Source organism: Rattus norvegicus, chromosome 1, assembly GCF_036323735.1.
Source record: "Rattus norvegicus strain BN/NHsdMcwi chromosome 1, GRCr8, whole genome shotgun sequence".
Classification (NCBI taxonomy): domain Eukaryota; kingdom Metazoa; phylum Chordata; class Mammalia; order Rodentia; family Muridae; genus Rattus; species Rattus norvegicus.
The window spans coordinates 149007032-149030698 of record NC_086019.1 but is presented as its reverse complement, the minus strand read 5'-3'; the positions used below and the strand labels follow the sequence as shown (position 1 = coordinate 149030698).

The 23667-nt window shown below is 36.3% G+C and overlaps 1 pseudogene; it reads left to right on the top strand.

Moving 5' to 3' along the window:
- The first annotated feature begins 235 nt into the window (after positions 1-235).
- On the top strand, positions 236-22381 carry Vmn2r116l-ps15 (vomeronasal 2, receptor 116 like, pseudogene 15; annotated as a pseudogene).
- Positions 22382-23667: the final 1286 nt, after the last annotated feature.

Here is a 23667-nt window from a genome sequence, read left to right as displayed (position 1 = left end):
CCACAGTAAACAAAATATCAGCTCTTACTCAGATGCAGGGCCCCAGGCAAGATAATGCTAACAAATCCTCCAGGAAAGAAAAACAGTGTGAAAAGAAAAGTGTTGACAGTCATCAATATATTCTCTAGGTGAATGAACAGCAATAAAAAGAGAGACAATTCGGTACACACATGTAACATCCATTCATGGCATTTCATCATGTTAAACTTTTGCTAAGGTTCATAGTTTGGTTGATATGATAGACATGTTCTCCTTGATTTTTATCCTATTGGTCTTAAAGGCTTCCTTGCTTTTCTGCACTTTGAATGATCCTAAATGCTTTTTAAGAATAAAAGACAAGAAAAAGAAGGATGGTGATAAGGAAGTTGATTATTTTTTTCCATTTATGCTAAACATGGACATGTGAAGAATGATCACTTTAGAGGAAATCTAGACAAGCAGTAAGTGCTTCCTTCATTTATGTACTTTTTATTAATTAATTATGTGAAACATATGTAATGTAGCTACTAAGATTTCGATCACTGATCTCTGTCTTTGATTGTGTTGTTCTCCTTCTCTACCTAAGATCTAAGTAATTATTTTTCTCTTACTGGCGATGATTTCATTGTTTCTATGGGATTATAGAATATCTCAGATTTTATCCTCCTACATTCACATTTTTCAGATTAAATCCTGATAGAGACGTATGTTTTACCATGGTCCAATACTGACACACCTTTTTAGTAACATTTCCTATTTTTAGGTGTTATGCTTTCTCCTACAAATACACCTTCAAACACAAAATTTATTCATTTTGTCAGTGCTGAAGTAAGTGATGCTTCTGTGCTCTAATAGCATTTCATCTACCAAAAAAGAATGATGAATTCTTCAACATATAACATTTGTACATTCTGCCTAACCTATGGCTAAAAGTCTTGAAATGATACTTTGTATTTGAGCAAATAATCTACATGTTAAATCTCTTCTGATGCATGATTTTTGCAGATGAATTTGAGAATAGGAACAGAATGTTTTTTTTTATTATGAGAATTTTGTGCTTCCCTTTTCCTTTTGTTCTATTTCATAGCACAGCTATAATTTCCCATGTTAATGACAGAACTTAGTGTTCCAGTTTACAAACTGAAGAATCAGCAATTTCAAGTATTTCAGTAGAACCAATGTTTCTCTCTTAGAATAGGGGATGCTACTAGAAGCAATGACCTCCTCATTCCCCCCTTCAATCATTAGAATAAAAATCTTGCTTGTGATATCTGTTTACATATTAGAGAGATGTAAAAAATGTTTACACTTTTGGCAAATTCCCACCACCGAGATCATTGACTGATTTCAAATTGTCATATATCCTTTACACCTGTCTCATTTTTTCTTAGTATAGAATAGAGTTTATGGGCTGGAGAGATGGCTCAGCGGTTAAGAGCACCCAAATACTCTTCCAGAGGTCCTGAATTCAATTCACAGCAACCACATGGTGGCTCATAGCCATCTGTAAAGAGATCTGATGCCCTCTTCTGGTGTGTCTGAAGACAACTACAGTGTACTTATATATAATAAATGATTAAATCTTTAAAAAAAGAATAGAGTTTATTCAGGACATTGGGAGGGGAGTTAAGAGGGTAGTAGGGGGAGAGAGAGAGAGAGAGAGAGAGAGAGAGAGAGAGAGAGGGGGGGGGTGGGGAGGGTAGGGGAGGGAAGGGAAGGGAAGGGAAGGGAAGCGAAGGGAAGGGAAGGGAAGGGAAGGGAAGGGAAGGGAAGGGAAGGGAAGGGAAGAAAAAGAGAGTACAGAAATAGAGAATTAGAAAAGGGGAGATGATGCTGGCCACAAGTATGTGGAGAGAAGGGGGGAGGAAATAAAGAGAGAAGGGACAAAGGGGGAAGAGGTTCACAGCAAGAGAACAGGAGAACAAGAAAGGAAGAGCCCCTGTCTTAATTTTAGCTATGATATCTATTCCATGTTTACTTCCCTTTCCAAATTATGCTAAATATATAAAGGTGTATACTATGTGGATATGCACAAACTACACTCCGATTTTTATGTTTTATCATAATATTTTTATTAGTGAGTATATTGTATTTAAAATATGAATTTGTGTAATTCTAGCAATGTATTCTGGAACATGCCAAAAAATTGTCACAAATTACACTGTAATATTTGGTTACGGTAACTTCTCAACCTAAGACATTATTATATGCTCCTCTCGGCCTCAGTAAACATATAGTCTGAGACATAGTTGGGATTGTTTTCTAATAATATAACAGTGAAAGAAATTCAGAATTGAGCAGAATTCTCGAAACTGTAGAATAAATGAAAGAATATTCTCAAAGGAAATGAAGAGTGGTGAAGTGCCTTAAAATTCTCAATTGTCGGTTTATTAGGCAAAAGCACCTTTAAGAATATCGAAGAATGAAGAATTATGGGAAAGTGGGTCATATTATTATATTGATTAAACTAATAAAACAGTATACATAGTGATATGGAACGTTGAGGAAATGTTATATTAATTCAAAGTCAGGCATAAATGAGAATGATTCAAGACATTGTGAAGCATATTTAAACGTAAAATTTTCATCAAGAATGAGGCTTATAAGTATCCTGTCACTCAAAAGCATGTGACACCCTGGATATTAGAGGAAAAATTGGTCTTTCTGGGAGTCTAGTTGATGATATTTGTAAACTCTCCCTGTGTTAAACATTGAGTCCTTGTCAACTGATGTAACAAACAGTGTCAGTGATGTATAATCCTTGAGGACACTGAAAATGTTATGTGCAGTAAATGTATTCAGGGGTACAAAGCTATAAGGCACAGAATAAGTCCCAAAGAAATGTTTCTTTTTCTCCTAATCAATGAGCGTTCTATATTGCAAAACAAACCAAAAATTTTATATGTATATTTCTGCCATTGCCTGTTTGTAAATATATTCTTTATAAGTTTAATACTTGTTATAAAAAAAGACTAATATCACCATAAATGTCTTATGTGTACAGGAGATGAATAATCTAGATCATTGACTTATTTTGTTTTTAATATAAATTTATATTAATTAAATATAGGGTTATTGGATTTAGTTCACTGTCCTATTTATTTCATAAAAGATAATATATTGTTTCTAAAATAATGATATATTTTGTTTTTGTCTATACCGCAGAGTTTGCTATTTGGCTATTTAAAGTTAGTTTATTAGTTGTATTTTTCTATCATTATTAGGAACGTAATAGCATAGTTGACCAGCAAAATGAGTTTACGGAAACAAGTCTTAGAATGGAAATCAATTTACTTGTTGTTGTTTTCTGAATAGAAATAGAATTGTGTGTGAAAGGGGGGAAATCATGGCTTTCTAGAGGATAGTTATAATTCAAACAACATTATAAACCTTAATCGTGTCTAACAAATATCTGTTGTCAAATAATGTCAAATTATGGAAGAGCATTTTGTCTCATGAGTTACTAATAATATATATTATAATATTATAGAGCTTTGCCATATGAAACTAGCTACTATACTTTTAATTTAAAAGTTTTCAGCCATTGCAATACATAACCAACCTGTATGATTTATTATATATAATTTGCTCAATAGTATTTAGAATGATAGTAATAATCCATTGAACTTTGCAATTAAACTGTACATTACTTCAAGTGACTATCAATTTTACAGTATATTTTTTTTCTTTTTTATGCAGTGTTTACAAATTGCATAGGGTTATTTGATTCTATTTCACTCAACAAAATATTTCAGGATTCATTCTTTTCTCAAATATTTTTATATTTAAAATGTTAAAAAACAGAAGACCTTGGATTTTTGGAAGAATCAAATATTGTACTTCATATTTTTCTCTAAAATAGCATATGTTATTGCAATGGATCTAAACAAGTAGCTATATTCCAGTTCTAGTCCTTTCTATATTCCAGTTCTCGTCCTTTCTTTGCTGTAAGTAATATAGAACTTTAGGAATATATTTACTAAGAAATTGTAGTACTTACAATAACTCTTTCTTTGTGCATTTGCTTTTATCTTGAATATATAATCAATTTAATATGCCAGACCAATATTCAGTACCTGTATGTATGGGTTTACAGAACATTACTCATATAATTAGCCTTCCGAAATTAGGAATCGTTTCTTGGTATACAGTTTAACAAACTAGACTTCATATATTCCAACTACTCTGTTGACATTCCTGAAATAATTACATTGGGAGAACCTAACAAGTTACCAAGCAGGTTTTTGCTAAACTCTGAAAACTACAGGAAGATTAAAAGTGTTCTATCTCTGAGAGAAGTACAAAAGAGAGCATTATTATTATTTATAATTCATTTTTAATTATTATTATTTTTTGTAACTTACTGACTTTACATCCTACTCAGTGTCCTGCTCCTCCTCATCCCCTCCTACATTCCTTCCCCTATACTGTCTATACCTCCTACACTTCTCTGAGAAATTTGGGTGTCAGTATTACCACTATTTCCTCCCAGCATACCAAGTCTTGCTGAGACTAGGGTCTACTTCTGCCACTGAGAATAGACAATACAGCCCAGCTACAAACCATATCCCACACACAGGTTTTTGGGGGGAGTCATGCTCCAGTTTGGGACTCAGGCATGTGTGGATAGGGGTAGTTAGACAGTGTATGTTCTTTGAGTCTCAAGCATCTAAGTTAGTTGATTCTGTTCGTCTATTGGAACAAATGCTTTTTTTTCCTTTTGATGACAGAGAATGTCACCCTTTGTGACATAGGCAGCTGGAGCCATGGGTCCTTCCATGTGTACACATTGTTTGGTGGTTTAGTCCCTGGAAGTTCTAGCGGGGACTGGTTGATTGACATTGTTGTTTTCCTATCATGTTGCAAACCCCTTCAGCTCCTTCACTCAATAATCTAATTCCTCCATTGGGGTCCCTGTGCACAGTCCAATGGTTAGCTGCAAGCATCCTCCTCCATATCACTAAGATTCTGGCAGAGCCTCTTAGAAGACACCCACATCTGGCTCCTATCAGCAAGCACTTCTTGACATCAACAATATTGACCAAGTTTGGTGGCTGAATATGGGATGGATCCACAGGTGGGACAGTGTTTAACATCTTGAGCTCTTTATAAATTTTGGATATTAAGTTTGTCAGTAGTAAGGTTGGTAATTACTCTTTCTGTATCTGCTGACTTTTTGTCCTTTTGACAATAGCATTTGCTCTACAGAAGCTTTTCCGTTTCCTGAGGTCCCAGTTATCAATTTTTGGACTTAGAGTCTGAAGCATTGGTGTTCCATTCAGGAAACTGTCTACTGTACTTGTGTGTTAAAGGACATTTCCCACTTTCTCCAGAAGTGGCCATTAATGTTGGTTCAATAATTGAATAATAAATGAGGGTAGCTTGTCCAGTACTGAGTAGCTGCTGGTAGTATTTTTTAAATTTTTTAAAATTTATTTTATGTATGTGAGTACACTGTTGCTCTCTTCTGACATGCCAGAAGAGGGATCCAATAGGATCCTATCACAGATGGTGGTGAGCCATCATGTAGGTTGCTGGAATTGAATTCAAGACCTCTGGAAGAGCAGTCAGTGCTCTTGACAGCTGAGCATCTCTCCAGCTCAAGTACTCTTTTTTTGTCTCATATTTTATTTATTTATTTATTTATTTATTTAGTTAGTTAGTTAGTTAGTTAGTTATTTTTACTAGATACATTTCTTTACATTCAAATGTTACTCCATTTCCCGGTTTCCTATCCATAGGCCCCTATCTCCCCACAATACAAGTATTCCCCCCATCCATCCACTTACTGCCCCCCCATTTTACACTGCACTGGGGGCACAGCCTTGGCAGGACCAAGGGCTTCACCTTCCACTGATGCCCCAACAAGGCTATTCTCTGCTATATATGCAGTTGGAGCCCTGGGTCAGTCTATGTACACTCTTTGGGTAGTGGTATATTTCTAAATTGAATTGTTATCTGATGCAACCTGATAAAAACTGTACATTCAAAAGTTTTATTTTGGGGGTAGAATTGTTCATTTAAAACATTGAGATCCATCTTCTAAACACCTTGTCAATAGACTAAAACAAAATGGCACCACAGCCTATCAGCCCTATTCACTAAATATTCATAATTTCCATAGCTTAGAAGTGTCTTTATTTATGAATTGTAATGTGAAATTTGATTGGTAAAACAAAAAGAGGATTTAATTGTGTTTTCTCTTCAATTTCAGCATTGCTACAGTTAAGATATGAGACCTGCTCAAATGTTTTGCACCCCTTTTTTGAAATTCAGGTTGGCAGAGGCTTTCTCTGTGAAAGTGAGCAGGTTTCAGACACTCTCAATATATATACACCTTAGGAATTGTCTAATCCTAACTTTCACTATATTATTTCCAGATTTTCATAGCTACATAGCAAATGTTTGGGCCGTTTTCGGTCACATGTAGATGCATAGCAAAAACAAAGGAATGAAAGGAATCCATGAAACTTTTTAAAATTTTATTTATTTATTTATTTATTTATTTATTTATTTATTTATTTATTCTGACATTCCAGATTATATTCTCTTCCCATTCTACCCCACAACCGTTCCACATCCTGAATCCAAAGTCTCCACAATGATTTCCCTACCCCACCACCCCACCAGACCTGTAAACTTCCTGGGGCCTCCAGTCTCTTGAGGGTTAGGTGCATCTTCTCTGAATGAACTAAAGCCCTAGGAATCCTTTGCTGTATATTTTTGGAGGCCTCATCTCAGCTGGTGCATGTTGCCTGGTTGGTGATCCAGTGTTTGAGAGATCTTGGGGGTCTAGGTTGAGACTGCTAGTCCTCCTACAGGGTTTCCCTCCTCCTCAGCTTCCTCCGGGTATTTCCTAATTCAATCAGAGGGGTCAGCAGTTTCTGTTCTTTGGTTGAGTGCTCATATCAGCATCTGACTCTTTCACCTGCTAATGAGGTCTTTTGGTGGGCACTCATGATTGGTCCCTTTTTGTAAACCACCCATAAACTCTGTAAAGGTGCCAGGTATTGGGTTCACCCCTTGAACTGGATCCCACTTTGGGCCTGTTGCTGGACTTACTTTTCCTCAGGGTCTTCTCCATTTTCATCCCTGCATTTTGACTGTCGGATCAAAAACCCATCCCTCAGTTGATGACCTATCTTTCTGCTTGTGGTGGGTTCAGTACGTTCACTCTCTCCACTGTAGTGGTTTTCATTTAAGCTACCCTCTGTCTTGATTCCTGAGAATCTCTCACTTCCACAGGTCTCTGGTACATTCTAGGGTGTCCTCCTAACATCCATCAATCCGAAGTCACCTATTTCCATTCTTTCTGCTGACCCTCAGGGCTTCAGTCTTTTCCCCCACCCAATGGCATAGCATGTTCCCCTCTTCACAGCACCCCATCCCTTTTCCCTACCCTGTCCCTTCCTCCTTCCTGCCCCCCCACCATGTGATTGTTTTTTTCTTCCTCCCAAGTGGGACTGAGGTATCCTTTCTTGGGCCCTACAGCTTGTTGACCTTGATATTTTCTAGTTACATCATTTTGCCTGTAAAACTGAGGATTTCCTAATCCTTAGTGGCTGAATAATATTCCATTGTTCATGTAAATAAAAGACATTTTCTGTATCCATTCTCCGGTCATGGGACATATGGGTTGTTTATAGCATCTGGCTATCACAAACAAGGCTATGAACATAGTAGAACATCTGTCTCTGTGTCATCGTGGGGCATCTTTTGGGAATATTCCAGAGTGGTATTGCTATGCATCAGAACAAGTAGAGCTTTTGGGAAAAACCCCAGGGTTGCAAACTCCATTTATGTGGTTTGACATGATATGTGTGATTGATTAGTTGTGTCTATTACATAAATACACAAAAGTCTGGAAAACAGTTTAGACGTGTATTCTTTGAGATTAGTGCATAAGGATCAATATTGTATGACAGGAGCAGCTGAGGTTTGCATGCTCCATCTTATGTTTAGCTACAGAATCATGTGGGTCTAAGATGGCACTGAAATATAAGATTACCTGTGTATTTGAAGAATTGTAATAAAAGAAATAGTTAGCATCTTCTATCTTAACTTCTATCTGGCAGATAAATGAGCTAAGTGAGAGAATGAGAGAGATCGTAAATGTCATGCCATTGAAGATCTCAAAGTGATATAAGATCACTTAGAAGGAGAAATGCAAACAAAGACATTAGAAACAGCAACAACAACAAGATTAATTAATTAATTAATTAATTTAAAAAAGTAAATATTGGTGGTCCCAAACAGCCAGGTGGGAGCTTTTAGCATGGTCTGTTAAAAGAAACTAAAGAAATCAAGAAATATGGAAACACCTGAACTGTTGGAAATTAGAAAACCTTTTAATGGAGCACGTGTCTTTTTTTTATATGTTGGGGCATCTTTTGGGTATATGCCCAAGAGAGGTATAGCTGGATCCTCAGGCAGTTCAATATCCAATTTTCTGAGGAATCTCCAGACTGATTTCCAGAATGGTTGTACCAGTCTGCAATCCCACCAACAACGGAGGAGTGTTTCTCTTTCTCCGCATCCTGCCAGCATCTGCTGTCACCTGAGTTTTTGATCTTAGCCATTCTCACTAGTGTGAGGTGAAATCTCAGGGTTGTTTTGATTTGCATTCACTATGTTCATTGCAGCCTTATTTATAATAGCCAGAAGCTGGAAAGAACCCAGATGCCCTTCAACAGAGGAATGGATACAGAAAATGTGGTACATCTACACAATGGAATATTACTCAGCTATCAAAAATAATGACTTTATGAAATTCGTAGGCAAATGGTCGGAACTGGAAAATATCATCCTGAGTGAGGTAACCCAATCACAGAAAAACACACATGGTATGCACTCATTGATAAGTGGCTATTAGCCCAAATGCTTGAATTACCCTAGATGCGTAGAACAAATGAAACTCAAGACGGATGATCAAAATGTGAATGCTTCACTCCTTCTTTAAAAGGGGAACAAGAATACCCTTGGCAGGGAATAGAGAGGCAAAGATTAAAACAGACACAGAAGGAACACCCATTCAGCGCCTGCCCCACATGTGGCCCATGCATATACAGCCATCCAATTAGACAAGATGGATGAAGCAAAGAAGCGCAGGCCGACAGGAGCCGGATGTAGATCTCTCCCGAGAGACACAGCCAGAATACAGCAAACACAGAGGCGAATGCCAGCAGCAAACCACTGAATTGAGAATAGGACCCCCGTTGAAGGAATCAAAGAAATAACTGGAAGAGCTTGAAGGGGCTCGAGACCCCATATGTACAACAATGCCAAGCAACCAGAGCTCCAGGGACTAAGCCACTACCTAAAGACTATAAATGGACTGACCCTGGACTCTGACCTCATAGGTAGCAATGAATATCCTAGTAAGAGCACCAGTGGAAGGGGAAACCCTGGGTCCTGCTAAGACTGAACCCCCAGTGAACTAGATTGTTGGGGGGAGGGCAACAAGGGGGGAGGATGGGGAGGGGAACACCCATAAAAAAGGGGTGGGGGGAGGGGGATGTTTGCCCGGAAACTGGGAAAGGGAATAACACTCGAAATGTATATAAGAAATACTCAAGTTAATAAAAAAATAAATAAAGGAAAAGCCATCACTACTACAGGAAAGAGAATCTGTTTGAATGAAAAGGTTGTCGCACATGCATGTGATATGGCAAGCCTACATATCTAGAGCTTGAAGGCTGAGGCAGAAGAGTGGAGAGTTTGAGACCAGCCTGAGCTACATACAGAGACCTTGTCTCAAAAATAAAAAAGAAAGAGAAGAAAAGAGGAGACAAGACAGGGAAGAAAGAAGATGGGAGGAAGAGGGCTGATTTCAAGTGGGGGTAGCACTTAACAATTAATGCTTGAAGTCAATTGTAAACAGTGCCAAAGTCTACAGAAAGGGTAAGAAAATAAAAGCTAAATAAAGATTGGGGATTTGAACGTAAGAAAAAAAAAGAAAACCTTTTAAACCAGCAATTAAAGAGTATCGCAGAGAAATTAGTGACTTTGTAGAACGTGGAGGTGGAAGGTTATCAATGTCACTTTTGTGAGGGCAGAAAATTGAGTTCAAACAGCATAAATCAGGCCGAGTCTCTTTTTTCTTGCTTCCTACTTTTGGACAAATGCAAGCCTTAGCTATTTCTTAAAGATCCTGCATATCTACTTAATGACACGCTCCTAACCATGATATTCATGAACTAACATTCTTTATCTCTAAGTAAGTCCGCAATTAAATGCTTTGCTTTGCCTGGGTCCTGCTAAGACTGAACCCCCAGTGAACTAGATTGTTGGGGGGAGGGCGGCAATTGGGGGAGGATGGGGAGGGGAACACCCATAAAGGAGGGGAGGGGGAGGGATTAGGGGGATGTTTGACTGGAAACCGGGAAAGGGAATAACACTCGAAATGTAAATAAGAAATACTCAAGTTAATAAAAAAAAATGCTTTGCTTTGTGAGTTGTTTCAATAATGTTTCCTTCATAACCATAAAAAAGTAATTATAATGGATTTTATATTTCCCTCCTGCAAAATAGTATGCTAGAGAAGGAGATCATTTGACCAGATAGGAACCCAGTAACCAAGTAAGATAAATGGTGATTCAACCGCTAACACTAGGGAACTCATGAACCAAGGTAGTTAAAAAAGTGCAGCATGGCAATGTTCTTCCTTATTTCTGGGTAGAAATGAACAGATTATATCAAAGCAACTTAATTAAGCAGAACTGAAAAACTTTAGGAAAGCGCCATTGAAAAACTCTAGGATATATAATTGTGGTGTGTCTGAATGAATAGGGATTACCAAGAAATAGCAAAATTACTCTCTCCCATTTATGTTTTGTGACAGGTCTTGATCTGTACAAAAATAATTGGTATAAATGGATGCAATTTTTGCATTCTGTATTAGATGTTATTTTTTTACTTTATTTAATTCTTTTCTGTGAAAACTTAGGTAACCCCACAACTGTTCAGGTCAGATGACAATGGACTTCAATGTGATTCTCCAAGCTCTCCTTGTAAGCCCAGTATTTGCTACGGGTTCATGGTTCAGGATGTTTCTTTCTCATGTCAGTAGAAAAGGTTTTATTTAATAACCCTTTATCTGGTTATTTGTTCATATTTAGAAATCATCTAAAGGACATAAACATAAGATTAAAGGAAGGAGCTGTTGTGAAGAACAAGGAATATAATAAAATTGTGAAAGCTGCCATGTACTATAACGCTACAGAGCAATCCTCACAATGTTTATGACAAATTCTTCCAACAGTCTGTCTTTCTATATTAAGAAGCTACAGGAACTTTGAGGGTATTTTGTATAATATTCTTGTACGATAAAATAAATACCACTGTTTGCAGTACTACTTGTTCATTACTGGTAGAATTGACCCAAAGTTCCGAAGGATATAGCAGAGGTCTATTGATAAAGCAACCTTATCAAATGTTTTCTACATGATTTTGTCTCATTTCTGGAAAGAAGTAGAAAAATAAAATAAATAAACCATCAAATACACCATGTTATTAAATAAAAAACACAACAGATGGAATTTATAACTTGTCTCAACCCAATGAAGTTAAATACAGAATACTCAATAAAGTGCTGGACTAAAGATTTTCTAGATAAATCTCATGGTAGTGTACAAAATTTACTTTGCAAATGTGGCAGTCATACTTACACTAACAGTGTACAGTATATGAAAGCCATATCACCAATCTAATGCAAAATAACTTACAAACAGTCTCTTTAAATGCCCCCCAACCTTCACCTAGTAAATTAATCAGCAGCTAAACAGGGTGAATTACTTTAGTGCATAAGTCTCATTTAATTGGATGCCTGGTAGAGAAAGGGTGGTTACAGACATACCTAACAAAAATAAGTAACTGTAGCAACATGACTGAACAGAGGTTCATTGTGGCTAGAAAAGGAACAAGTAGACAATGGTCTGACATTAAGGACTACAAATAATAATAACTCATAATATTTGGCCCATGAAAATCTGTAATGACAGCTGGGTTATATTTAGCAGCATCACTTAATGGATGCCTGTGTATAGAAAGCAATATATAAAAAAGTTCAACAGGAATAAGAACCCTTGATAGTTTTCCTTGTAATTCTACAGGACATTATTTCCTGGGAATCAGAAAGGAGATATACTTATGAAATTACAGCCCATTTGCCCTCAAGTGCCCTTAGACGCTGCTCATGTAGTCCACATAGACTTGTCATGAGGGAACCAATGTAGGTTGACTAAAAGAAAATGTTAACGACTTTTCGTGAAATAGTTTGTTATTTTACTTTCCAAATATGTGAGACCTGTTGCTGATTATCCTAGTCGAATTGATACCCTGAAGGAATGCACATCTAAATCAACCTACTCTGTAAGAGATTGGCATGCAGGCTTAACAGAGCCTATGCCTGTCAGTGAGGGATGGAATTATTCCTAAATGTGTGTGGTCACATACACAATCCTCTTAAAAGCATTCCCATTGAGGTGATGAATATATCAAGTAACCATTAAGGTTTTCAGCCAATGAAATGTGTATACATACCCATATATTTGGTAGTGAATAAGGTTATCATTTCACTGAACTGGTACCTCCACATAACTTATAAGTTCATTGGGGCTAGATAAAATGAATGAAACAAAATAGGTTTTGAAACAACACCTAAAGTATTAAAACTTCTAGGTTGCCATAGGAACCCTATGGAAATGGACAATCCAAGAGCACATAAGCTGATTGAGTGTAATCTTATTTCCAGGGATGGTTTTCACCCCTATGAATTGTTGGCCAGGAAGTTCCTTAGGTTCCACAAACATGGAAGGTATTGCTTTTGATCTTGGTTTTATTAAAGAACTAGAAGAAAAGATCGTATTGCTGAAGACACTGCCCATTTTGACTGCAAATCTAAGACTGTACTGGGCAATCCCAATGTACTGATTGTTTTCATAACATTAGAGGAAGTAATGCAGGCTGAATGTGGGAATTGGCACCAATATTTTTGTTTAGATTTTACCCTTTCATGCTCAAAGAGTGACATGCTACATAGGATATCCTTGCATGAGTAATTTTGACTCATGTATCGTGGCTAAAATCAAGTCTTCCGATTGGATTTAAGACCCATTCCACACGATGAGATTTACATCGAGTATGGTAAACCAGAACAAAATTCATGCCTAGGAGGTTATATGTCCCAATAATAGATAATCTTATCTTTTTTTAAGAGATGGATGTGACACAATATATTCTTTGGATATTTTGTTGTATAATAAAGTCAACACATAAGATTAATAGTAAAATTAATTTTTATGGTCCTTGTATTTTAATTTGTATTTAAAACAAAATAAATTACTATACCAATATAAATCATTCAATAATTAAATATCAAATATTCAAAGGAAAACTACATTTTGTTACAATTCCCTATGTATATTTTCTTCATTCATAAATCTCTATGAAAATAGGCAATACGATTGAAATCTTAAGTTAAATTTATGTCTTGACAAAATGTCACTTCAAGATTTGTATATGAATATTGAGATTTGATTAACAGTGATTCTATACGTTTCTGTTTTACAAATCCTTTTTTCCCATACTTTGTCTCAGGAGAAAGCCTACTGCTTTTTCATCAGCTACTTTCTTTATTTATTTTTCTACATGTTAGAAAACATGACAACTGTGCTTTAATGTATGGCTTATGCATTAAATCAATATTCTACCTAAACCAATATTCTATACATTGTTTTCCAGTTGACAAGGCTGTATTCTTCTGAGTAGGGAAATAATGATCTTCTTGGGCCTGTACCATACTTTTCTGTCATTCGCCTGTTGGCAGTTAACATAATTCAACTTCTAACCAATTTGTAAAGTGTAGAATAAAGTTTCTAGGAAGTAATTGTATAGTGGTCTTGTTTCCTCTGTTATTATATGGAAGAGTTGTAGAGCTATATCACATTAGAGGTTTTTTTCCTTTTTAACTAAAATCGAAAGAATTGTTCAGATGTGTTGCCTCATGGATATACCATGATCACTGCATTAATGATCGATTTTGCATACATGTGCACAGCTTGTGCTATTTTAAAAAATTTGTAATATACTGTAACCAGAAAACCTTCAAATTCCTACCACAACTCTCCAATATTCGTCACATCCAAAACAACTCAACTATGTTTAAATGATTTTGTTTAAATGATTCATTCCACAATTTATATTTCCCAAATGGTACTGGATATGGTACCTCCCACAGGACAAAGGTTTTCTAATGAATGAAAAATCTAAAAAAAAATACTTGAGGGAAACAGACTTTCTGGCATCTATTAGCTCCCGAATTTCATCATTAGTAGTCAAATGCAGAAAGGATGGAAGGATGGTCTGCCTTGGAACCATATATGTATGAAAAACAACCCTCATATCTATCTCTCTCTCTCTCTCTCTCTCTCTCTCTCTCTCTCTCTCTCTCTCTGTCATATATATATATATATACATATATATATATGTGTGTGTGTATATATATATATGTGTATATATATATTAGAAATAGATATTATCATTTAAACATAATGAATTGTATGATTTCACAGAACATGAAGATAAAATTACAAGGAAAGAAGACATTCCAAACCAGCTTTTAAAACAAGGAACAAATTATTGAAAATGCAAACTTTGTACAAAACAGCAATATTGATGGTTTAAATGAAGAACTCAAATTAAAGGACTCAAAGTAAAAAATAAAACAGATCCTTCTCCCACACAGAATGTCAAGGAACTAAGCAGCAAACTATATATATACGTACATATATATATGTATATGTATATATATATATATATAGACAGAGAGAGAGAGAGGGAAATGGAGATATATACATTTATACATATATGTGTGTGTGTGCATGCGTGAATGTGTATGTGTATAAAATATAGATAATATAGTTAGTCAATTTGATACCAATTACATCCTTAAACTGTGCTTAGTTATGTGTATAAGTTATATAATAATCCGTCAAGGCAGAAATGCTGGAACAAAAGGCGGTAATGAGGGGAGGTTGGTGAGGGGAACACCCATATAGAAGGGGAGGGGGAGGGGTTAGGAGGATGTTGGCCCGGAAACCGCGAAAGGGAATAACAATCGAAATGTAAATAAGAAATACTCAAGTTAATAATGATAAAAAAAGCTTTACTACAAATGACTGAAATATAAAATCATTTAAAATAAGATTATGAAGATACTTTGTACAATAATATTATGTGAAATTTATCATTGTAAAATACCTTAAACAAAAACAAAGTAATCAAATACTAAATTATTTCATAAGAACAAAGGTGCACTATTCAGAAATAAGCTATCGTAGGCCTAGGACCAGAGATATCAAATCCAGTTAAATGAGTGGATGAAACATATTAATAACAATCCACCTTATATAATCCCACATTCCACCAGATCCTATACTCTGAATTGCATAAAAAGGAGAAAAGTGAAAGAAATAAAAGAAGTATTTTATTATTCTTGCATTATCTATGAATATATAAACTTCTACAAGGGGTTGAAAAAAGATCTTACTTCCCATTTTCTCATACTTACAACACTTTGATGGCTTTAGGCACTTCGTTTCTGTGAAATGAAGCACCAAGCATTCAGGAGACAGTGTATCTCCTTCACTGTCCACATATGTTAAACACAAGAATTCCAAGATTATGATAATACTATACAAGGAGTTAGCAAACACTGCCTTACATTCCATAATCTACTCATCATGTTCAAAGATAAAAAAAGTAAACTAGGAAAATTCCAGATGACAAAATACTTCTTTTGTAAAGTCAACACAAAGCCATTTTTAAAATCCTCCCACTCTCATAAAGTACAGTAACAGAATTTGTTTCACCATAGAAATATAAGTATATAGAGAAATGATTCAGAGCATAATTCACATTCAGAGTGATTTGAGATTATCACATTTATACCATAACCTTTAATGAATATTGTGATCTGTTTTAGGTTGACAACTAAGAACATACACTGATTTTTATCTCTTTATTTTGCTATTGAAGAAATCAATAGGAACCCTAAGATTTTACCCAATATTTCTCTATTGGTTAAAGTTGAATGTAACCTGTTGGCCGATTGGAGTAAAATCAGTTTATCCTCAAGAAGAGGTAATTATTTTCCTAACTTTGACTATAGAAACCAGAGAAGATACTTTATTGTATTTACAGGACCTACATGGCTACCAACTGCCGTACTTTGACCACTTCTCTACACGTCCAGAACTCCCGAAGCGAGGTTGGGTAGTTTGGGTTTAATGAAATATGACCTGCTTTAATGCTGGTTTTCTTAGTGCTTTAGCAAACTGGAAGCCAGAGTCTGAATTTATGTGTTATTTGATCGATAAAGTTCAAAGCATAAGCATTCATACGCTATATAGTGTATATATCCCAACTTTATTGAAAATAGAGAAAAGAAGCAGTGGGAATATGAAATGTTTTATTGGAAGAATAAATTCATTCATGCTATTCAAGAAAATCACAATGATTTGTATTTTAATAATAAGATGAATAATTTGCACCTTCCAACACTTCCAGACCTTTTAAAACATACATAGGTGTTAAGATTTATGTACTTCTTCAAGTTTAAATTGTTTATTTATTCATTTTAATGTCCTTCAGCTTTATTATGGCCATTTCACCCTCTTCTCAATAGCTATGAACAATTTCTATATGTGTACCCGATGGCTATCAAGATTACGTCTATAGCTATTGGTATGGTGTCGTTGGTGATTTATTTCAGCTGGTACTGAGTAGGATAGATGATTTCAGATGATGATCCAGGACTTCAATTTGCCTCTGAACTGAGAGAAGAAATGCAAAGATATGACATCTGTTTAGCCTTTGTCACTGTTATCACATATGACATAAAAATATTCTTCGCAATGGCTGATATATATTGTAACCAAATTATGATGTCCTTAGCAAAAGTTATCATTTATGGAGACAAAGATTCTCATCTACAAGTAATCTTTAGACTATGGCAGTTTGTAGCCATTCAGAGAATCTGGATTGATACCTCACAGTGGGATATAATTACAAGTAATGGAGAATTCCTCTTCAACTCTTTTCATGGTACCCTCAGCTTTTCACATCATTATTCTGAGGTATCTGGTTTTAAAGAATTTATACAGACAGTGCACCCTTTAAACTACAGTAACACTATTTCTCTTGCTAAGTTATGGTGGTTGAATTTTAATTGTTTTTGGCCTTCATCTAATTGTAAGAAACTGAAGAAATGTTCAAGAAAAATGCTACTGAAATGGTTATCTAACAACCAGTTCGAAATGGCCATGAGTGAAACAAATTATAATCTATACAATGCTGTGTATGCTGTGGCCCACTCATTCCATGAGTTAATTCTGCAGCAAGCAAATACATTGTCAAATAATGTTGAGAAAGAACTGGAGTTTGATTCTTTCCAGGTAATGTGTCTTTATTTAAATAGACACCCAAAGACAGCATGGCCCTTTTTAAAGATATATCATTCATTGATAGCTATCTGGGACAGAAATGGTTCAAAGCTACTTGGAATAGAAAGAAATAGCCTTTAGTAAATATGCTGAATACTACAAAATAAGAATCAATCCTTCATAAAGTTAAAAGGAGCAATTTGCAAATTCATTTGGAATAACAAAATACCCAGGATAGTGAAAACTATCCTCAACAATAAAAGGAATTCTGTGGGAATCACCATCCCTTACCTCAAGCAGTATTGCAGAGTAATAGTCATAAAAACTGTATTGGGGGTTTATATCCAAAATATACAAAGAGCTCAAGAAGTAATATCGCAGGGAGACCTATTAGGCAAAGATTAAAACAGAGACTGAAGGAACACCCATTCAGAGCCTGCCCCACATGTGGCCCATACATATACAGCCACCCAATTAGACAAGATGGATGAAGCAAAGAAGTGCAGACCGACAGGAGCCAGATGTAGATCGCTCCTGAGAGACACAGCCAGAATACAGCAAATACAGAGGCGAATGCCAGCAGCAAAACACTGAACTGAGAATAGGACCCCCGTTGAAGGAATCAGAGAAAGAACTGGAAGAGCTTGAAGGGGCTCAAGACCCCATATGTACAACAATGCCAAGCAACCAGAGCTTCCAGGGACTAAGCCACTACCTAAAGACTATACATGGACTGACCCTGGACTCTGACCTCATAGGTAGCAATGAATATCCTAGTAAGAGCACCAGTGGAAGGGGAAGCCCTGGGTCCTGCTAAGACTGAACCCCCAGTGAACTAGACTGTTGGGAGGAGGGTGGCAATGGGGGGAGGGTTGGGAGGGGAACACCCATAAGGAAGGGGGGGAGGGGGATGTTTGCCCAGAAACCAAAGAATTATTATTAAGTATTAAATAAATTTAAAAAAAATGTGGTTCAGAGTTGAAGAATTCACAGGTGGGGAATGCAGTATGGCTGAGAAACACCTAAAGAAATGTTCAACATCTTTAGTCATAAGGGAAATGTAAATCAAAACAACCCTGAGATTTCACCTCACCCCAGTGAGAATGGCTAAGATCAAAAACTCAGGTGACAGCAAATGCTGGCAAGGATGTGGAGAAAGAGAAACACTCCTCCATTGTTGGTGGGATTGCAGACTGGCACAACCATTCTGGAAATCAGTCTGGAGATTCCTCAGAAAAGTGGACATTGAACTACCTGAGAACCCAGCTATACCTCTCTTGGGCATATACCCAAAGGAAGCCCCAACATATAACAAAGACACATGCTCCACTATGTTCATAGCAGCCTTAATTATAATAGCCGGAAGCTGGAAAGAACCCAGATGCCCTTCAACAGAGGAATGGATACAGAAAATGTGGTATACCTACACAATGGAATACTACTCAGCTTTCAAAAACAATGACTTTATGAAATTCATAGGCAAGTGGATGGTACTAGAAAATATCATCCTGAGTGAGGTAACCCAATCACAGAAAAACACACATAGTATGCACTCATTGATAAGTGGCTATTAGCCCAAATGCTTGAATTACCCTAGATGCACAGAACACATGAAACTCAAGAAGGATGATCAAAATGTGAATGCTTCACTCCTTCTTTAAAAGGGGAATAAGAATAGCCTTGGCAGGGAATAGGGAGGCAAAGTTTAAAACAGAGACAGTAGGAACGCCCATTCAGAGCCTGCCCCACATGTGGCCCATATATGTACAGCCACCAAACTTGATAAGATGGATGAAGCAAAGAAGTGCAGGCCGACAGGAACCAGATGTAGATCTCTCCTGAGAGACACAGCCAGAATACAGCAAATCCATAGGCGAATGCCATCATTAAACCACTGACCTGAGAATGGGACCCCCGTTGAAGGAATCTTAGAAAGGATTAAATGAGCTTGAAGGGGCTTGAGACCCCATATGAACAACAATGCCAACCAACCAGAGCTTCCAGGGATTAAGCCACTACCCAAAGTCTTTACATGGGCTCCAACCCTGGTCTCCGACCTCATAGGTAGCAATGAATATCCTAGTAAGAGCACCAGTGGAAGGGGAAGCCCTTGGTCCTACGAATACTGAACCCCCGTAAACGTGATTGTTAGGGGGAGGGCAGCAATGGGGGGATGGGGAGGGGAAAACCCATAGAGAAGGGGAGGGGGAATATTTAGGGGGATGTTGGCCAAGAAACCGGGAAGGGGAATAACAATCGAAATGTAAATAAGAAATAATCAAGTTAATAAAGATGGAAAAAAGATGTATTGGGACAGAGACAGACAGGTATATCAATGGAATATAATTAAAGAACATGAACCCAGTAATTTACAGTCAGTTAATCTTTGACAAAGTATCTAAAACTATGCAGTAGAAAAAGATATCATTTTCTTTTTCTTTTCTTTTGGGTTTTTTTTTTTTTTTTTTTTTTTTTTTTTTTTTTTTTTTTGGAGCTGGGGACCGAACCCAGGGCCTTGCGCTTCCTAGGCAAGTGCTCTACCACTGAGCTAAATCCCCAACCCCAAAAGATAGCATTTTCAACAAATGGTGCTGATTCAACTGGAAGTCAGCATGTAGAAGAATGCCAATCCGTCCATTTTTAACACCCTGTACAAATCTCAAGCCCAAGTGGATCAAGGAACTCTACATAAAACCAGATATACTCAAACTAATAGAAGAAAAATAGGGGACAGCCTCGAACACATAAGCCCAGGAGAAAATTTCCTGAACAGAACACCGATGACTCATGTTCTAAGATCGAGAACCAACAAATGGGACATCATAAAACTGCAAAGATTCTGTAAAGCAAAAGACAAAACAGCAACCCACAGATTGGGACAAGATCTTTACAGATCTTATATCTGATAGAAGCTAATATCAAATATATGCAAAGAAGTCAAGAGTTTAGACTCCAAAAAGGCAAATAACACTCTTAAATATGGGTTAGAGAGCTAAACAAAGAATTCTCACCTGAGGAATATCAAATGGTTGAGAGGTACCTAATGAAATGTACAAAATACTTAATCATCAGGAAAATGAAAATCAAAACAACCCTGAGTTTCTACTGCACACCTTTAAGAATGGCTAAGATCAAAGATTCTGGTGACAGCAGATTCTGTGGAGGATGTGTAGAAAGGTGAACACTCCTCCCTTGTTGTTGGGATTACAAGCTGGTACAACCACTCTGGAAGTTCTTCAGAAAATTGAACATAGTACTACCTGGAGACCCAGTTATACCACTCCTGGGCATATACCCAAAATATGCTCCAACATATATCAAAAACCCATGTTCCACTATGTTCTTTTGAAGTATAAATAAATAAAAATAACCATATTTTAGAAAGAAAGAAAAAATAAAACCTAGCAGTAAGCTATAAACCTATTAAATCAACTAAAAATACTCTGGAAATGAACCTGTACCACTCTTGGACAAATGCCCAAAAGATGTGCCATCATGCCACAATGGCATGTATTCCACGATGTTCATAGTGGACTTATTTGTTATAGGCACGGCTGTAAACAACCAGGATGTGGACAGACAAAGGTCATTGGATAGTCATCTATTACCTTGAGATACAAGCAAGAAAACTACAGCTATTTGAATCTAGAATAAAAAAGGCGTTTGTATAATATGGAATATTTATATTCTCCACTAAATTGTCTCCTTCAGGCAAGGTAGCACAAGAAGAAAACCTGTGAACTGAATTTATAGCATAAGGCTCAAAAAACACTGTACTCTCCTAGCTCAATTAGTATATTAGGGAAGGACCCAATATCAACAATTTTGTATAGATTTGATGGCTCCTGTGTTATGTTACCCTCAGCTAACAGCATTGTTTAAACACATTCAAGAAAGTAATGGACATTCGTATTATTTCCAGATTGCTGAGGACAGCTGTGAAATCATTGTCCAGCTGGCAAGGTATGGGCTTTTCTTTCTAAAGAATACTGTTGTATACTCTTTTTTAAAAGATTTATTTATTTATTTTGATTACACTGTCACTCTTCAGACACACCAGAATAGAGCATTGGATGCCATGACAGATGGTTGTGAGCCTATATGTTGTTGCTGGAAATTGAATTCAGGACCTCTGTAGGAGCAATCAGTGCTCTTAACAACTGAGCCATTTCTCCAGCCTGGGCTTTCCTTATATGAAGTGTATTTGTGATTACAAAAACTGTTCAACCTACTCCCATTAAATAGACAGATACATAACTTATTGGTGGCTCATCTAATGGTGTAGGAGAGTGTAGCAGTGACTGGGCATACACAGTTTTGTGCTCCTAGTGGGTCACATACTTCCAGCCACCACTCAGGAACTCTCTGAATTTGTGAATAAAAGGTATACACACATTAGATTATTTTTTAAATGCCTTAGCTAACGCAATGATCGGGCACTCCTAAAACTTCCCCTGATAGACTAGGTCCAATCAGGAAAGTAGCCAGTGGCCACTCACTTGAATTTTCACATGGGTGGTTGGATTTCTCTCCTGAGCTCCTGTCTCCCTTCCTTCCCTGACTCATAGCAATCTCGCCCATCTCTCTCCTGTGACCTAGCCCATGCAACTCTAAGTGTCCTGTCCTGTTCCTTTGGCTATTGTCATCTGTATTGATTAAAATCCAGTTGGAGACAAGAATGTTTATTGTTTGGACATACAGATTCCTGACTGAATCAAAGCATTAGAACCAATCTGCAGCACCTCAAATTCTCTGTACAAATTTAAAAATAAAGAAAAAATAATCTCTTCTCTCAGACGTAAATTGACTACAACCAGAACAATAATGTAAATCACAGAGTATGATACACAATTAATATCCAGTCCAAACTAGTCAATAATAAATCAAGCACTCTATTATCATTCTTAAGTTAAAGAGTTTGTGATTATACACCTGAATTATGTTTTCATTTTAGACTGTAACACCATCTGAAAACCATGCTTCTAACTCTATATTATATCTCTCAATGCTAAACAATTTATGTTTGCTTATGGGAATAATTAATCTTCAACCCCATCAGAAATCCAAGAACAAATTAATTATTACCTGAATAAATAGGAAGCATAAAACCAAAGCTTCCAAAACTTAAACAATAATGACAGATGACTACCTAGACATTCCCCTAATTTTTTATAATATTGTAGTATCTGTCTTCACCCTTTTGGCAAAGAGCCATCTAAGAGACTCCAAAATAAAGGAGGAATATGAAGGAGTAGCTCACCCTCTGTTGGAAGAGATTAGTAGTCGACTAACCCACATCTGTTGTCCTTTTGAACAGTATTTTGTGTATTTTGTATGTATATAAAATAGACAATTTCTGCCCAGATGCCACCTTGCCACAATAATCAGCCTTGACTGGAGGTGAAGATCCTCAATATCTTCTTTGAAACATGAAACTGGTACTTTCAGAAGCAGACATGTTTCTAGCCAAACTTTCTAATAATGATGAAATGATTAAATATCAGAATCTGTGGACTTTGGATGTATTTGAAGACTGTATTCAAAAGCTGTATCTGACCTGTTAAACTTTGAATATTCTTAGCTATTGCTGTTTGAATAATATTGAAAATGCCTTACTTTAATTAAATAAGAATCTAATATAATCAAACATTTACTATCTAACCCTTAACTTGCATTATGCAATCATTCTAAACAGTTTAAAATAGAAACTATAAAGGGACTGGATCAAAGCCTTGTGTACTTATATGAGTTGCATAGGCACAATTCCTATCTAAGAGTAACAATATTAATTTCAAATTTTATATCAATATAGATTTATACCAATAAAAAACCTCAATTCTATGTCAATATGTAAATCCTGTAACAATGTAAGAAATAGTAACTTCAATTTTGCATCAGTTATAAAGAACACTTATAAAGGTAATATAAAGTGAAGGCTATTTTTGTTCAAAAAAATTTAGCAATCCAACCCATGTATTTCCTTTCTGTTCAAAAGTATGAATATTTCCAAATTATTCCTTAAACTCTATTTTCAACAAGAGAAAAAATTAAAACCGAAAATAATACTTCCTAAAAAGAAAAGGAAAAGAAATCCACATGTATTCTTTTATGACCAGAAAGAACTTATTCTAAAACTACTGAGTCCATTCCAGGTAGTACTCTATTCATATAAAAGAAAAAATAATGAGTAAAATTACTATTTCAGTTAGGGAAATGTCAGATCTTAAGATACCAATACACGGGAAAT